The following is a 15,459-nucleotide window of genomic DNA, read 5'->3' as shown; positions in this document are numbered from 1 at the left end:
TATTTCCGATTAAACTAACTGTGTGAGGCCTCCACCGCTTCCCCAAGCTCCTGAAGTTCAGAGTAACATGAGAGTTCTCTTCAGATGCAGGTACAGTGTGATCATGGCAGCAGGCTCTAATAAGAGAAAGGAGTTTGGCGGTCTCCTTAATCATGTGGAAGTGGTTTGGCACTGAGGTGCACAAGTTGGAGGTAGCCTGGACACAGCAGCAGAACATGAGCTGAATGGTTTTCCCCATAGTAAGCCTATGTTCCCTCTGAGGAACCCTGGGTGGAAAGGAATCACAGATGAAATAGCATAAAGTCTGTTATGTAAGCACCTAGACTTAGAAGCCTTACGGCAAAAAGACACAAAATACCAGGATCATTTTTCTATATTGATAAAATTATATATTACATAATTTGTTAATGCTGTATAGCCAGAAACCATAATATAACATTACAGCAGATGGGCAAATTCCCATTTTTACAGCAGAAATAAACATGTTTACAGCCTGGTACTAAAAACGGTTCTGTTATAAATAGCTCATTTTACTATTCAAGATAACTGTAATTATGTTAATTATATTAATTAATAGCATCACCTGATGACAGACAGCTGAAGAAACCAGAATGTTCATCGGTAAAACTTAAGAATACATCAACATGCACTTAAGTTACCTATCACTAATTTTAAAGTCTGTATCCTTTTGATTAAGTAAAGGTAAAAATGTTGAATAAAGCGATTTCATATTAAAAATCAGTCTCTCTCTGACGCTCACAGGAGGTCAGGTGAGAGGGCTTCAAACTCAGCTGACATGACGGCCATATAACTAAAGTTATGTTACAGTCTCCCTATCTTTTGAGGACAACAGGAGTTCACTTTCACTTTCGTGCCCATCAGTTTCACTGTTTATTCCATGATAAATCCACCTTCTTCTCTGGCAGCTCAAACAAACCTTTGCAGTGTGACGTGGGCGTGCACTCCAGCCTGTACGAGATCAATCCATAATCATTAAAAATGTATAATTGTTGTGGACATAAGTTGTATCGCAATGCTCTATAGAGATGTTTTATTGCCGAGTCCTTATTCACTGTTTGTACTGGTTTATTTCTTGTTTCTTTTGGCTTTGAAGGAGACCTCTGAGGAAAGTTGGATTCTGGTTATTAGCCTGATGAACGACAAACACTGAAGCTTTCTAACCTGAAAACGAGCCGAAATCTAAAAACAAGCATTAATGTGTGCAGCAGCTCCACTCACAGTCCCTCCTGACTGCTGTGTCCACGTCAGAGCGCCGGAGGTACACTGACTTATGGTGTAAACATGCTTTAATGGCTGTTTTTACTGCTTTTTATTTCCTTTACTTTGACATTTTTACACTGCCCTAAAAATGAGTGATAGACAATTCAGCACATTAACCATCCAACCTCCTGCAAAGCATATGAAGCAAATGAACAAAGATGTCATACTATTCCTTCAAGAAGTACTGATGAATGAACATATACTGGACTCGTACAACTGAAGCATACAGTGCGCAGCTGAATCTCTGGGCTCTGCTCATATTTCACATGTAATCACATGTAATCCTTGAAAAGAAAAGCCTGAGGGAGAAGCGCTGATCTGAAGACACATCTGGACACTGTGACAGCTTGAGAATGGACAATACCAGAAGGACTTATAGCATCAGATTATATTACCGATGACACATGACAGTGTGCCACGGAGTCAAGGCCAGATCCCACGAGACAAGAACCAGAGAGTGACATAACAGCTGCCACGATGCACCTGCACTGCAAACCTGGCACGTACACAGAGAGACTCCAAAAGGGGGTTGAGCCACTGCCACCACTGACTCAGTAAGTGCCCTCTTGGCTGGTGGTAAATATGTAAGGCTCTTACTTCTTTTTATAATATCATGAGGGAAACATTTACAAGCATTAACAAAATAAAGCCATCAGATTCTCATCACCAGGTGCTTCCTGCTATTTTAGTTCCTCATTAGACGAGCTTCAGCCGGTTTGAAATATTTGTGTTTTTAACTGAACCGACCTGTGTTTGGTGGTGCTTAGCCGGGTGTGTGTGTGTCATGCATATCAGTGGCTCTGTGCACTCAGGTGGTTAGGTGAGAAAGCACTGAGTGTCTTAGCACTGAGTATATCATCTTATGTGCATCATCCACAAGGACATGATCTTATTTTCCCATTCCAGCCCAGGAAATCAGGCTGAATGTAACAAACAGCTCCACTGCTTTAACTTGGAGTCAGTTTGCTCTCTTACACACACTGGAAGTCTCTTTGGAAGCCGTTTCCTTGCAGCATTTTTAATTGTCCTTTTCTGAAGAAACCATTGATGTAATGTTACGGAACAGTTTTAAGTGTGGTTTCTTTAGGGAATAAGGTGTTGAAGACGTCACATTATGAATGGAGGTGTGGCAATATCAATGAAAGAACAGATAACTTATGGAAGGAGTGAGTATCGCAAGGTGAATGTGCACACCCCTGTTCTTCAGGGTAAAACGTTGCTTTAACTTCAGGACCACAATATTAGACAGTCATATAAATAGAAGTGCAACCAGGTCAGGTCACATGGTCTGCACCTGCCCTAAGAGATGTGAGTAAACTGACTGAGCTGAATCACCGGCCACCCATTCCAGTGACACACAGCACGGCTCCCATTGAGTTTTCCAGGCCACAGAAAGCAGTCGATAAGCAGGTAAAAGAAGCAAACACAAAATCAATACAAAGAGAGACAACTAAAAAAAAAAGAGCACGCTGCCACATGTCCAATGAGGTGCAGCCACTCTGATAGCTCAATCTGAGCGGGGAAGAAAACACACCCCCAGCTCTGGAGTTCTGATGATAACGGAGAGCCTTTCCATTATCTCCACACTTATGTAAATGCCTCTGCCCTTCCTGTGCCTCTGTGTGACGGCCGGTCCGCCTGAGCTGTGAGGGCTCAGTCTGAAAGGCAGCTGGCAGTTTAGAGAGAACCAAAATCTGCACCAATTACCTCACAATCTGTGCGTATTCCGCTGATTGCAGGCGGTATCATGTGGCAAATATAGTTTGAGGAAATGAGAGGAGGACTCATTCTGATGCTTCGCAGAGCTTTAGCGGCATTTTAATTAGTTTTTATCACAGAAGAATCGCTGCGTGGCCGGGAGCGTTTGTCTGTTGACTTGACAGCTTATCTGTTGCAGAGCTGCTGGAGGAGGAACGGCCAAGAAGACATCAGCACTGATAAGAACTACAGTTGTTCTGATATCAACACCAGTTATAAGGCTGTATCTGAAATGCTTCCGGTGCAGCCTTAAATAGGGGATCGGTTATCAGTGAGTACACAAGTCTGTGTCTCTATCTTTCTATCGTGATTTAATAGCCCCGAAAAAATCAACTTCTTTCAATAGATATCAGTTCTGCAGAAATCTTCTTCAACACTGCCAGCCTACACAGAAGGTGGCTCTGTGCTGCCACTACGGATGTGTTATGTCAACCACCGCGTAAGAGGGGAGGTAGAACTGATTTCAGGTCATTCATCACATTATGATAGCAAGGCACCAGTGCAGTGCAAACGGAGAATGTAACGTTAGTCAGAGCTGCACACTGAAACACAATCAGTGTTTCTACAACACTTCAGCTAACTCATCATATTCAGATGGGCAGCCAACGTTAGCTTAGCATGTTTCAGGTGCTGGGCTGGTTTTTAAGGATTCTTTCAGCGACGTCTCCTCTTCGAAACAAAAAGACCCTGCAGTGAAAACTGAAATACCACTGAATAAAGTAAAACCAGTGTCTCTCAGACACGAGAGAGACGCCTCCAAAAAATGCATTTTTTTTACAGAATTGTTTCAGCAATCATGTCACATCCCAACAGGTTAAACAGCAAAGTTTTAGAGTAACACTCTGGTTTCGGCCAATTCGCAAATTCAGGTATTAGGAAGGAGGACATGTAAAGAAATGTATCAGGACATCTCTAATACATTCCATCTAATACAGAAGGTTACACTGCATGTAAATGTCCACAGGCTATAGTGCTTAATGCTGATCAATTCTCCGTTTATGTCTCCCAGAAACACCCACCTCCCACCACACCACCCTGAGGCTCTCTATTAAATCCATTCCTGACCTTCACCTCCGTGTCACTTTGATAACTGCCACGCTTAGAATCACCCCTGTGTCCAATTAAAGGTGTCCTTTATGAGCTTGGAATACTTGATTGTTTTTCCTTTGATAGTCTGCGCACATTCTCAAAAAAGAAAGACGCTGCAAGTGAATAAAAATCAATCAATGATGAAGTGAAGCAGAAACTTGTTAACCCTCTAACCCTCCTTCACATGCACAAAGAGCATTTTTTACGCACTGGTACACCCGCAGCCCGCACAGGCACATTTAATTGAGAGCAGCAGAATTTAGGAGGGAGACGCACACACGCACGCACTGGGGCGCGCGACACACCAGCATATATTTGGCTGTTCAGTAACACCGAGTGAAAATGTTGACTACGCATGAGCATTCTGACAGATGTTTGGATCATTTCAGTTTAATAAAAGGGATCTCGGCGCACCTCAAAGTTCAAATCGTCTTTGGACTTTTTCATCCTCCCTGCTGACCGCACGCGCTGTTCAAAGGCGCGCTTGTGAGAAAAAGGCGCGACGAAAAGACAACAAACATCTCCAAAATGTGAAGCGCAGCATACACGAGCATCATTTCATACAAAAATTAGTCAGGATCATGAGGTAATTACCAGAACTTTACCTGTAACTGCAGATCGTCGCGTGCATGTCACATATGTCAGCGCATCCTGGAAATAAGAGTCCGTAACGTACAGCGTTGTCCGTCAGATCGGTGCGTTGTTGTAAGCGTGACTTCCACCCAGTTAAACCAGCACCTGCTGATCCGCGCGCACATATGCCCGCACAAACAACTGGTTGTGCTCCGTCAGCGGATTCCCATTAACCACTGTGGGCTGGACGCGCCGTTGCGCAATGACGCACGCCATGGACTCGCAGCTGATTTGGAGTCTCCAAAGCTGAGATGAATGCCCAAAATATCTGTCATGATCCTGTCTGCTCTGCGTTAACCTTCCATTACAGTAAGAGGGAAAGTATCACATTTTATGTAACAGCTAAAACCAACTGAGGAGTTTCTTCACAAAAGACATTTGGCTCGACAGGCGTTTGGAGAAATTTTGATTTAAACCGTGAGCAGGGATTCACATGTTTTAAACCAGAGTGGAATAATGGAGTCTGTATTGACACAGCACGTGCACCACGTTATTATTCCATCTCTGTTTTGGTACTTTGAAGAAATCAAGTGACAATAATCTTGTCAGTGCACGTTTAACGCTTCGCAGCAGCACTTAGAGCTATTAGACTTTCTAATCAGCTTCACGGAGAGAAAAATAGGTTGCTCTGAAATACTGAAAGGAGAGGAGGATCAGGGGGCTCCGAGTCAGCATGGAGGACCATGTGCCAGAGAGCTGCGTCTGATAGATGGAGCTCGACACCCTGCCTATAGGCCTTACCTCTGCCTCTGCCCGCGTGGGTGGACCGGAAAACTCTTCACCTCAGGGGGAGTGAGGGGCGGTCATTCAGGCAGCAGCTGATCCGATCTTAGCTCACATGTGTGTCATAACCTTTGGAGCTCAGTCTGTGTGTGGTGGGCAGGAGGCAGAGGGGATAAAGAGACAATCATTCAGAACCCCTCTGCTGGCCTCCCAGCTGAAGCGTGTTTAAAGCAGGACAGTGATTACACATGCCTGTATTAGCTTCACCTCCAGGGAGGATGCTCTCCAGCTGACCTCTTCAGTCTGAGAAGAACCCTGAACACATTTAAATAAGCATTTCATCCTGATGAAGACGGTCTGTATTTACAGTAGAATAACTTTTTTTTAAGTTTAAGTTAAAAAATTGTCTCTCTGAAGGACATTTCTACCAGCTGTGTCTTTGCAAAGCTAACTGAACCTACATGTGTTGTGTGTGATATGCAAGTCAACTTTTCCATGAGTTCTGGTTCCCCATATGAAGGGATACAATTAATCTTAGTGTTGGGAAGGCATGACAGTGATGCAAAATAAATATAACCAATACTTCCTTTAAGATCAGATTACCTGCTGAAGAAAAACCGATGAACCAGGGACAAGGCGCACTGATGTGTGGGCTGTGCAGAGCTGGTGCCATGTGGTCAACTACTGAATCTACTGGCCTTGGCCTAAAGAGGGAACGATCTAGTACATCTATATGGCATTTAGCATTAAAGCATTATTTCTAAAATGACAATTGTAATATAGTGTATCTTGATTCTTCATTTAGAGAAATTCAGTACCATGGACAGCGAACAATTCTCAATTCAAATGTGGGCACAAAAGAAAATATTAAAACTGAACTCCTCATACAGTTTCATAACTTAATGTCATTTTTGTGTTACATTTTGGGCTCCATAAAGTTACTTATACACAAGCATCTGCCCTCATGTCACCCATACTAGCCTCAGAGCGTGATAGGGGGTTGATTTTAGGGTACTGAATAGATTCCTGACCTGTGCCAACTTGATAAAAGACCAGGGTCCTCTGACTAAAATCTCTGTATGACAATACTACTTAGAAAGTCAATAAACAGAAAGAGATGCAGAACGATTTTAAATCGACACAAACTGACATGAAAACAACTACAAAGACAAAACGACCACAAAGATACACAACAGGGCTTCTACGGAACACAGAGCACCTACAGAGACAGGAAAGTCAGTGGGTGGGATATGTGAGGCAGCAAGTGAACATTTTGGCCTCGAAGTTGACGTGTTGGAAGCAGGAAAAATGGGCAAGTGTGAGGATGTGAGCGACTTTGACAAGGGTCAAAGGATGGCTAGACGACTGGGTCAGAGCATCTCCAAACCTGCTGCTCTTGTGGGGTGTTCTCAGTCTGCAGGGGTCAGCAGCGACCAAAAGTGGTCCAAGGAAGGAAAACCAGTGAACCAACGACAGGATCATGAGCGCGTGGGGAACGAAAGCTGGCTGTGTGGTCCGATCCAACAGAAGAGCTACTGAAGCTCAAATGGCTGAAAAAGTTAAAGCTGGTTCTGATAGAAAGGTGTCAGAACACACAGAGCATCACAGTTTGTTGTGTATGGGGCTGCGTAGCTGCAGACCGGTCAGGGTGCCCATGCTGACCCCTGTCCTCCGCTGAAAGGATGGGCACGTGAGCATCAGAACTGGACCAGGGAGCGATGGAAGAAGGAGGCCTGGTCTGATGAATCACGTTTCCTTTTACATCATGTGGATGACCAGCTGCGTGTGCGTCTCTTACCTGGGGAAGACATGGCACCAGCATGCACTATGGAAAGAAGGCGAGCCAGCGGAGGCAGTGTGAAGCTTTGGATAATGTTCTGCTGGGAAACCTTTGGCCCTGTCATTCATGGGGATGTTACTTTGACATGTACCACCTACTTAAACATTGTTGCAGGCCAAGTACACCCCTTCATGGAAACAGTATTCCCTAATGGCAGTGGCCTCTCTCAGCAGGATAATGCGCCCTGCCACACTGCAGACATGGTTCAGGAATGGTTTGAGGAACAACGACTTCAAAGTGTTGACTTGGCCTCCAAATTCCCCAGATCTCAATAGGTTCTTGTTTATTAACGCACACAGACAACAGCTCATTGCTCTGTTCTGAACTGTGTCACAGTTGATGTGTCCCCAGACCCCTGCACTGTTATCTGAAATAGGACAGTTTTATAACCAAAGTCTCTCATAGTGTAACCTGGTTAAGGACTCCTCTCAATGCTCAATGCTCTTTTATTCCTGCTTTAAATGTAATGTGGTCATCTACAGTAAGGGCTAAGTATTAGTACTGCTCAGTGTATGCAGGTAAACACTGTGTAATTTGCAAAAAAATACATTTCTTGGCCTGCAACATTTCGGTGCCTGCCGTCATCAGGCGAACAGTTTCTGTGTGTGTTTTCTGTTTGACAGATGTGTTGAAATAAAACCTTGTCTCCCTTTTTTTTCTGAATAATTTAAATGTAAATTATTTATTTATTGTTGAGTCTTGACAGAATTATTTTACTCTTTGACAGACAAAGTTATCTTACAGCATCTCTGACATTACCGTGGATGGGGAGAGTTCATACTGAACATACACAGAATGAACTGTGTTCCAAAGAGGCAGATTGTCTGCAGGCTTTCATTGGTTAACTTTAATAAATGAGAAAGAAGAAGATCAACTGAGTTCTTGTTTTTAAATAAATCAGTTCATTCTTGAAAAAAGAAAAAAGTGTGACGTCAGAAGAAGTGACATTTTAGACACCTCCTTCACACTTGGACATTTTTAATGTTGGCCAGAGGGTGCAGAGAAATCTAAAGGTCAGCGCGGAGTGACCTGGCAGCTCACACTGTGTAAATGTGACATGTTTAGTTTGGCCCGGCTCTTTGGTTACATGTCGTCCTCTCTGTCAGCCAGAGTTTCCTGTCTCTACTTTCAGTTGGAATAAATGTGAAGAGAAGGAAAGTATCTTCTAGTTTAACCACAAACACTGATAACGAAAAAAAGACTGAACATACGATATTACCTTTTAGTTATTATTACTTTACATTGCACTATGAAGTTCTTTTATATTTCCTATAGGCCAGCTATCTCTGAAAGGGAAATCTTTCCAATTTTCCAACATTGTCTTTATCTATCTGAGGAAGGTATATGCAGGTAAAATGATGCAGTATCTGCTGACGTTCCCTGTCTCTGTGTGTCAGCCTTTAAATCTGCTGTTCTTCCAGCAGCAGTGTCGTCATTTGAAGTTGTTGTTGTTTTCCTGAAAGAACTTCAGACTATTTCAGATGGATTTCTATTCTCCTCCTTCACTTGAATTGCAAACTAGCTACGAAAAAAAGCTATGAACAGAGAAAGCAGCATCCCAAAATATAAATGTAGAGGATGTTATTAAAGAGGAGGCGTTTTCAGGGTTTTAGGTGACTGGATGTTTAGAGGTTTTTATTTGGGAAGAGGATACGAATGAAGATATTTAGGGCAGCAAGGCTGTGCAGTGGCTGCTCGTGCACATCCTGTAAAAAACTTGTGGCTCTCAACTTGAGGGTCAGTGGCCCCGAAACAGTCACAATATAAATCTCATTGATATTATTATTATTATTTTTTGTGGTGGTGTTCGCTCCCAGAACATTTGATGTATTGCACATTTAAAAACACAAGATCCAGGAAGCCATATTAACATATTAGTTGGATAGCGGTGGCCAACAAGGGCAATCAGGCTGCAACGGCCCAAACGGTTTCCTTTAGAAACAGCCTGTTACACTGAGCGCCCCCTGCAGGCCTGGAGCACTTCCATTGTGTTGACTGGATTTGCAGCGTTTTTCTTTTGCAAGTGTTTTCTGGGTTTGTCTGTTTGGGGTTCTTTTATGATTATTTTTTGCCTTTATTTCAGACTGAGGACAATGGATAGTGGCGGAAATGGGGTAAGAGAGAGTGGGAACGACATGCAGCAAAGGGCCGAAGCCGGGAGTTGAACCCGGGGCCGCCGCATCGAGGACTATGGCCTCTGTATGTGGTCACTGATTTAACCGCTGAGCCAAACAGGAAACCATTTGTGCTGTTTGTGGACGAGTCATTCTATACACAGGGATATCAAAAGAAAACATTACAGGTCTGAATAGTGACAAATAATCTTAACGATTTTCACTTACGTTATTCATTCATCCACAATCAACATTTTCTTATTTATTAAAGTGATTAAAGTCAGGAATCTAGCATAATAACACACAAAACTGTGTCTATCTGTGGGCTTTTAAACGTTACATGCCATATAACCTAAAAAAGAATGAACAAAGGTTAAAAGTTCAGATTAAAATCACATTGGTTCTATCCTCTTGTCTGGAACGGTTTGGAGGGGAAAGGAGAGTCACAGGCTTAAGGGCAGAGTTATATAACTCACAGGTGGGATGAAGACTTCTGATTAAACACTTGGTGTTATTTTCTTGTGAGTAACGTCACAACTTCACCTCCTTAGGCCTGTGGAGATGATTAAAAATAGAAGAACCTCGAGGAAACATTTCTGTCTAGCTATAAGGATTCGCAATGCGTACACACACACAAAATGCTTTGTTTTAAGAGGTCACTAAGTGAGGAAGCGAAACATAATTTCACTGTATACTGTAAGAAGAAATATTGCATGTTTTAGATTTAACATACGCTAGTGACCTCTTAACCATGGTCATGTGACTATTGTTTTTTTGGTTAAATAGATAGTCTACCAGTTCCTCCATGTCGCAAATCAATTATCAAATAAAATGTCATATTTGCATTGTAATATGAAATGTAATTGCTCCGTCGTGCAGTATTTTTTCCCACATTGCCATCTGTCATGTCCTGTTGTCCTTGTAATGCGTTCCAGCTTTAATATCCTCTGAATATCCTTGACGTTCAAACAGGGGACCCTCCCCCTGTAATTCTTTATGCGCGTGAGAGGGCGGGACAGATGAGAAGATGAGGCCGCTGACATGAAGGCCATCCAGCTGTCAGCCTTCTCCTGCACCGCTGTGATGAATCTCCTCCTCCTGTTATATCTTTCTCTGTCACATTTGAATCCTGTTGAGGTATTTCTCCGCATCCACCTGAGCCCTCGTTCATCTGCTGCTGCTTTCACAGAACCATTCCACCAGGGTTATATGGCCATGTGCATGTTTAATGCATGATTTATGGGGGCTGTTGTCTCCGAGTTCCATCACTTAGACCTGGGTCGCCAGAGTCAAGATGCACCCTGAAACCAAAGCTTTCATGCCAGTGATCTCTGCAGCTCTCAGGGGGTCAATGTGTGATACATTATTCATTTGTAGATTTGTAGATATTAATATTTTTTTACAGGTGTGGCAGTAAAGTAAGTCTTTGAGAGTATTTCAGGTGCCACTCAAGCATTCAAGAGTGTCTCTGTCTAGTTCAGCCATTTAACATTTGACCACAGAGCCAGTAGAGCTTGCTCAGATATTAGCATGGCCATGCATTATGCAACATTTCCACAACTACAATCTTTTTAACAATTCATCTATTCAAAAGAAAAAAGAGTTTTCAATCAGTTGAAGGTGACCTTGCCCTCTCCATCTGGGTGATGGATTTCAGAGTAAAGCCTTAGAAATCACTCTCACACATTTCATTGCTGATTGTGTGTGGGCCCTGCAGAGCTGGTGCCGTGTGGTCGACCACTGAATCTACTGGCCTTGGCCTAAAGAGGGAAAGAGCAAGTAGATATATATGGCAGCGATCCAGATACCATAAACGCATCATTATTTCTAAAATAGACAACAGTAATATATTTTGATTCTGCATTTGAAAAATTCAGCACCATGGACAGCGAACATTTCTCAATTCAAATGTGGGCCGAAAGGAAAATATTAAAACTGAATGTCTGTCATTGGATCTCATTTTAATTTCATCAGAGACATTTTTAGGTTCAATTTTGGGCTCAATAAAGTTACTCCAACACAAGATTGGTCCTCTTGTCACCCATACTATCCTGGTTCCAAACCTGTGCCCACCTGATACAAGCCCGGAGTCCTTGGACCAAAACCAGTATGTCAATATTACTTGGAAAGTCAATAAACAGACCACAAAGACATGCAGAGCAATTACAAAGAGACAAAAAACAATAACACAGAGAATTTGACCACAAAGAGGAACAACAGGGCTTCTACAAAACACAAAACGCCTACAAAGACAGAAAAGGAGACTAAAATGAGAGGCAAAATAAGATAAGGCAGAGAGGAATAACACATAAAACGAGGCACAGAAAGAAGGAATATGACCACAAAGATAAAGGAACAACTTCTGAGATACAAAATGACTACAAAGGCACTAATAACAATTAAAAAAAGATGCCTAACTACCCTAAAGATACACAGTATGACTACAAAGAGATGCAAAAAATCAAGAAGGATGAACAAAATGACTCTAAAGAGAGGAAAGCATGAACAGGGTCATGCATAACATCAGCAAAGAGACGAGAAATCACCACAAAGATAACAAGAGAGAAGACACAATTAGACACAGAAAAACACCACAGAGACACGCAAAATGTCTACGAAGAGACGGCGAAAAATCTACAATGAGGCACAAAATGATTACACACAAAGCCACTGCAGGGATACAAAATGAGCACAAACAGACGCAAAAGGATCACAAAGATACACAAAACAACTACAGGAGACATAAGACTTCTACAAAAGACTACTACAGAGAAAATCTTTATTGACAGGTTTTAATTACTTATTACTTTTAAATAAATAAAACAAGTGCAATTCAACCCCCTGTGCAATACCCTCACGAGAATGTGCAATACTTCTCTCTTGAATGTATAGTCCTCTTTTTGCCATAATGTTTATACTAGAATACTATTTCTCAAATATCCTTATTATTGTTATTATTATTACTTTTTTATGTTCCTGTTTCGTTACTGCTTTCTTATTTTATTGGGGTTCTTTAAATTCTATTTTATGTCTCTATTTTTAATATTTAACCTTTCTAATCAGAGCGTCCCACCATGAGTATTTAACACGATTGTACTTGTATAATCAGGGTTATACAAGACCCAATTTTGGTATCTGAAGTTACCTGGTTTCCCTTTGGAGTGCCAATCAGCCAATTAAACAATCAGCAGGTTTTGGTGGTATGCAGGAAAAGCAGTGAGCAAAAGGGACGGATGCAATCCGCCATACTGCCATCCCAGCTTCCATCGACAGTCAGCTGACAAGTGGAGCCAGCAATCGGCTCTTGGTCGTCGTCTCTCAGCTCCATCTCCATTCTCGCTTCTAAAAATGCAGCACACAGAAAAAGGAAGTCTTAGCTGGAAGTCCTTTATCACTAACTGCTGGCTATACGCCAGAAGCCCCGAGAAGTCATTGCTCCAAGAGGATATATCATCGCCAGGTAATGGCAAATGTGTTCGAGGTTGCTACGAGAGAAAAGTGTCAATATAGACAACCATCACAACTGCAAAGAGACACAAAATGACCACAAAGAGACACAAAAACAATAACAAAAGAAACTTTCATTTGTTATTATGTTTCCATAATTTAGCCTACAATATACAGACATCTTCAAGGCTTTAAACTTGACAAACTTAACTTAGTTAAAAGTTTATAAACCTGACCCTTGTCATATATAAAAGCCTCAGTCTCTATAAAATCTGAAAAAAGTTTGCCCACCATATGCAGCCTATTTAGGGGTGTTGCAGTATCGATTATCTTTAATGGAGCAAGAAGATTTAGGCGTCAGTCACACTCTCTTGATTTATTGACAGGCCGGAGCCCCTAACTGGCAGCCAGCGAGTAAAAACCACTTCATTAAACTTTAAATATGTCCAAATCATTATATGTGGACTGCTTGGCTTGTGCCACGGAAACCAGACAAAAAATATCGACTGTAAGCTAGCAGGCGAAATGTTCTCTGTGCAACAACACTTTTTATAAGTGAACTGAAGCATCAGGATACAGATTTTTTATACATCGTCTTCAGGTTTATCATCCTCATTACGTAGCAGCTGCCTGGAAGTCTTAGAAACCCCATGATATCAAAGCTACGTAGAGTCTGGCTTCACAGGAGCGACTGTGCCCCCTCATTAGACAGATGCTGTGCCAGAGGGGACAGTGGTATATGGGGTAAACTGTTAGTGGCGTCCCTGCGTTCCTTTCACACGAACAGATGTCACAGGGAGCCACACTGTCTTGTCATTCCACCTGAGGTTTCATTTTTCCGGTGTCTTCAAATTATATTGTTTTTGTGTCGAGTGTTTTCTGACACTTGGCTGCGATAACTGGAATCACCCTGTGAAACGAGGTGTCACAAAACAGCCGTGCTCGGTTGATGAATAAATCAAAACGTGCATGTTGCAATAGTATGTAGCTGAGAAGGTAATTAGCTGAAGAATTGTGTTACTTTATGGCTAAATAATGTTCTCCTATGCAAGTCATTTATTTTGCATCGCTAGAAGGGATCTTAGGTGCAACGAGTGTTTCACTTTCTTATTATTTAAAGAAAGGAGATGAGAAGGAGATCATTTCTGCAAATGCTCCTCAAAGACACGAGTACAACCAATTTAAGCATTGCAGGAGCACACCAGGTAGATAATTGGTTCACAATGTTTTCTTCCTCGTCTCCTTCCCTGTGACATCCTTCATCTCTCACTCCGCTCTGTAAATATTTTCCCCATTTGATCCCTCGCTCATTCTGCCGCTTTCTTTGTTGTTCTCCGCCTTTGTTTTATGCACATGCATGCTCACACGTACCCAGGCAAAGCTTGGCGTTGGGCAGAAAGAGATTCCAGGAATATTCAGACTTCAAGAGTAAATAAAAGGATGTGCTTGTCATAGACACATCTATATGTGGAGAGGAGAAAAAATGTATTTTATCCACCAAAAGTTTCATCCTTTTTATCAAACTTCCTGTCAAAATAGCCTTGAGGTTACATCACCTGTCAGTTTGTCAGCTTGTTGATGCTTGTCGATTTTATCCTCAAACCAAAATCCATCAAGTCATCACTTTTATGTGACAAACCAAACATTGTGTAACCTTTCAGCGACTGAGGTAAACAGAGCGCTATAAAAAGATAAAACTTTACGCCTACAATAGAATCATGTTGATGTTGTTGGACTAACATCCACATGAGACCATCCCACTTTGACTTCTGAAAACTTTGTTTTTCTTAGCTTGAAACATTTGCTTCACTAAAAGCTGTTCAGTTACAAATGACCCCGGGCCTGCAGAAAGTGTCATAAGGACTCATAAATGTCCGAGAGATGGGGGCTCCCTCCAGGTTGGAGATGTTGTATCCGTGGACATGTCAGAGCAAATGTAATTCCAGCTGATGCAATTCGATGTGAGGATTATGGTCTTTTCTGGGCTCTTCCTCTCTGGTGTTCACACCGGTTAAGAATGCATTGAAAATGGCTGAACATGATCTTCAGCTCAGGTTGTGGTCTGCACATGTTTCTTTCCAGCAGCTTGCTAAACTCAAACCAGCAACACCTGGGCTTTATTTAAAGACGTGTGCTTCTTTAAATGCTAAAACTTAATTAATTAATTTGCTTTCCTGCCAAAAGGTAGATGAAAATATTGGTAGCACTGTCAAGTGCGTACACAGAGCCAGAAAGCAATTACCATAGCTTAGCATAAAGATTTAACACTAGGACTAACTGGTTTTAACTACTTCTAAGCATCAACACAGGTGGGTAAAGTTTACTTCCTGTGTGCAGATTGAACAAACAAGATATTGTGTGAGCTATAGAGATATTGATGCTGCATTTCTTAAACTAGGAACAAAGTTTATTCTTTGCCCTTGCATCCAGTCTTTGTGCTAAGGTATGCTAACCACCTGCTGGCTTCAGCTCTTCACTTAGAGTGGATACATTTAAGTGGATAATAGATATTAATGTATCAAAGGACCACTGTAAAACAATATGACAGTAGAGTCGCTCCACTGCTGAACCTAC

Source organism: Semicossyphus pulcher, unplaced genomic scaffold (genome assembly GCF_022749685.1).
Source record: "Semicossyphus pulcher isolate SPU_LCO1_2020_fin unplaced genomic scaffold, fSemPul1.0.p SCAF_12, whole genome shotgun sequence".
Taxonomy (NCBI): Eukaryota; Metazoa; Chordata; class Actinopteri; order Labriformes; family Labridae; genus Semicossyphus; species Semicossyphus pulcher.
Note: the sequence above shows the minus strand (reverse complement) of the source record.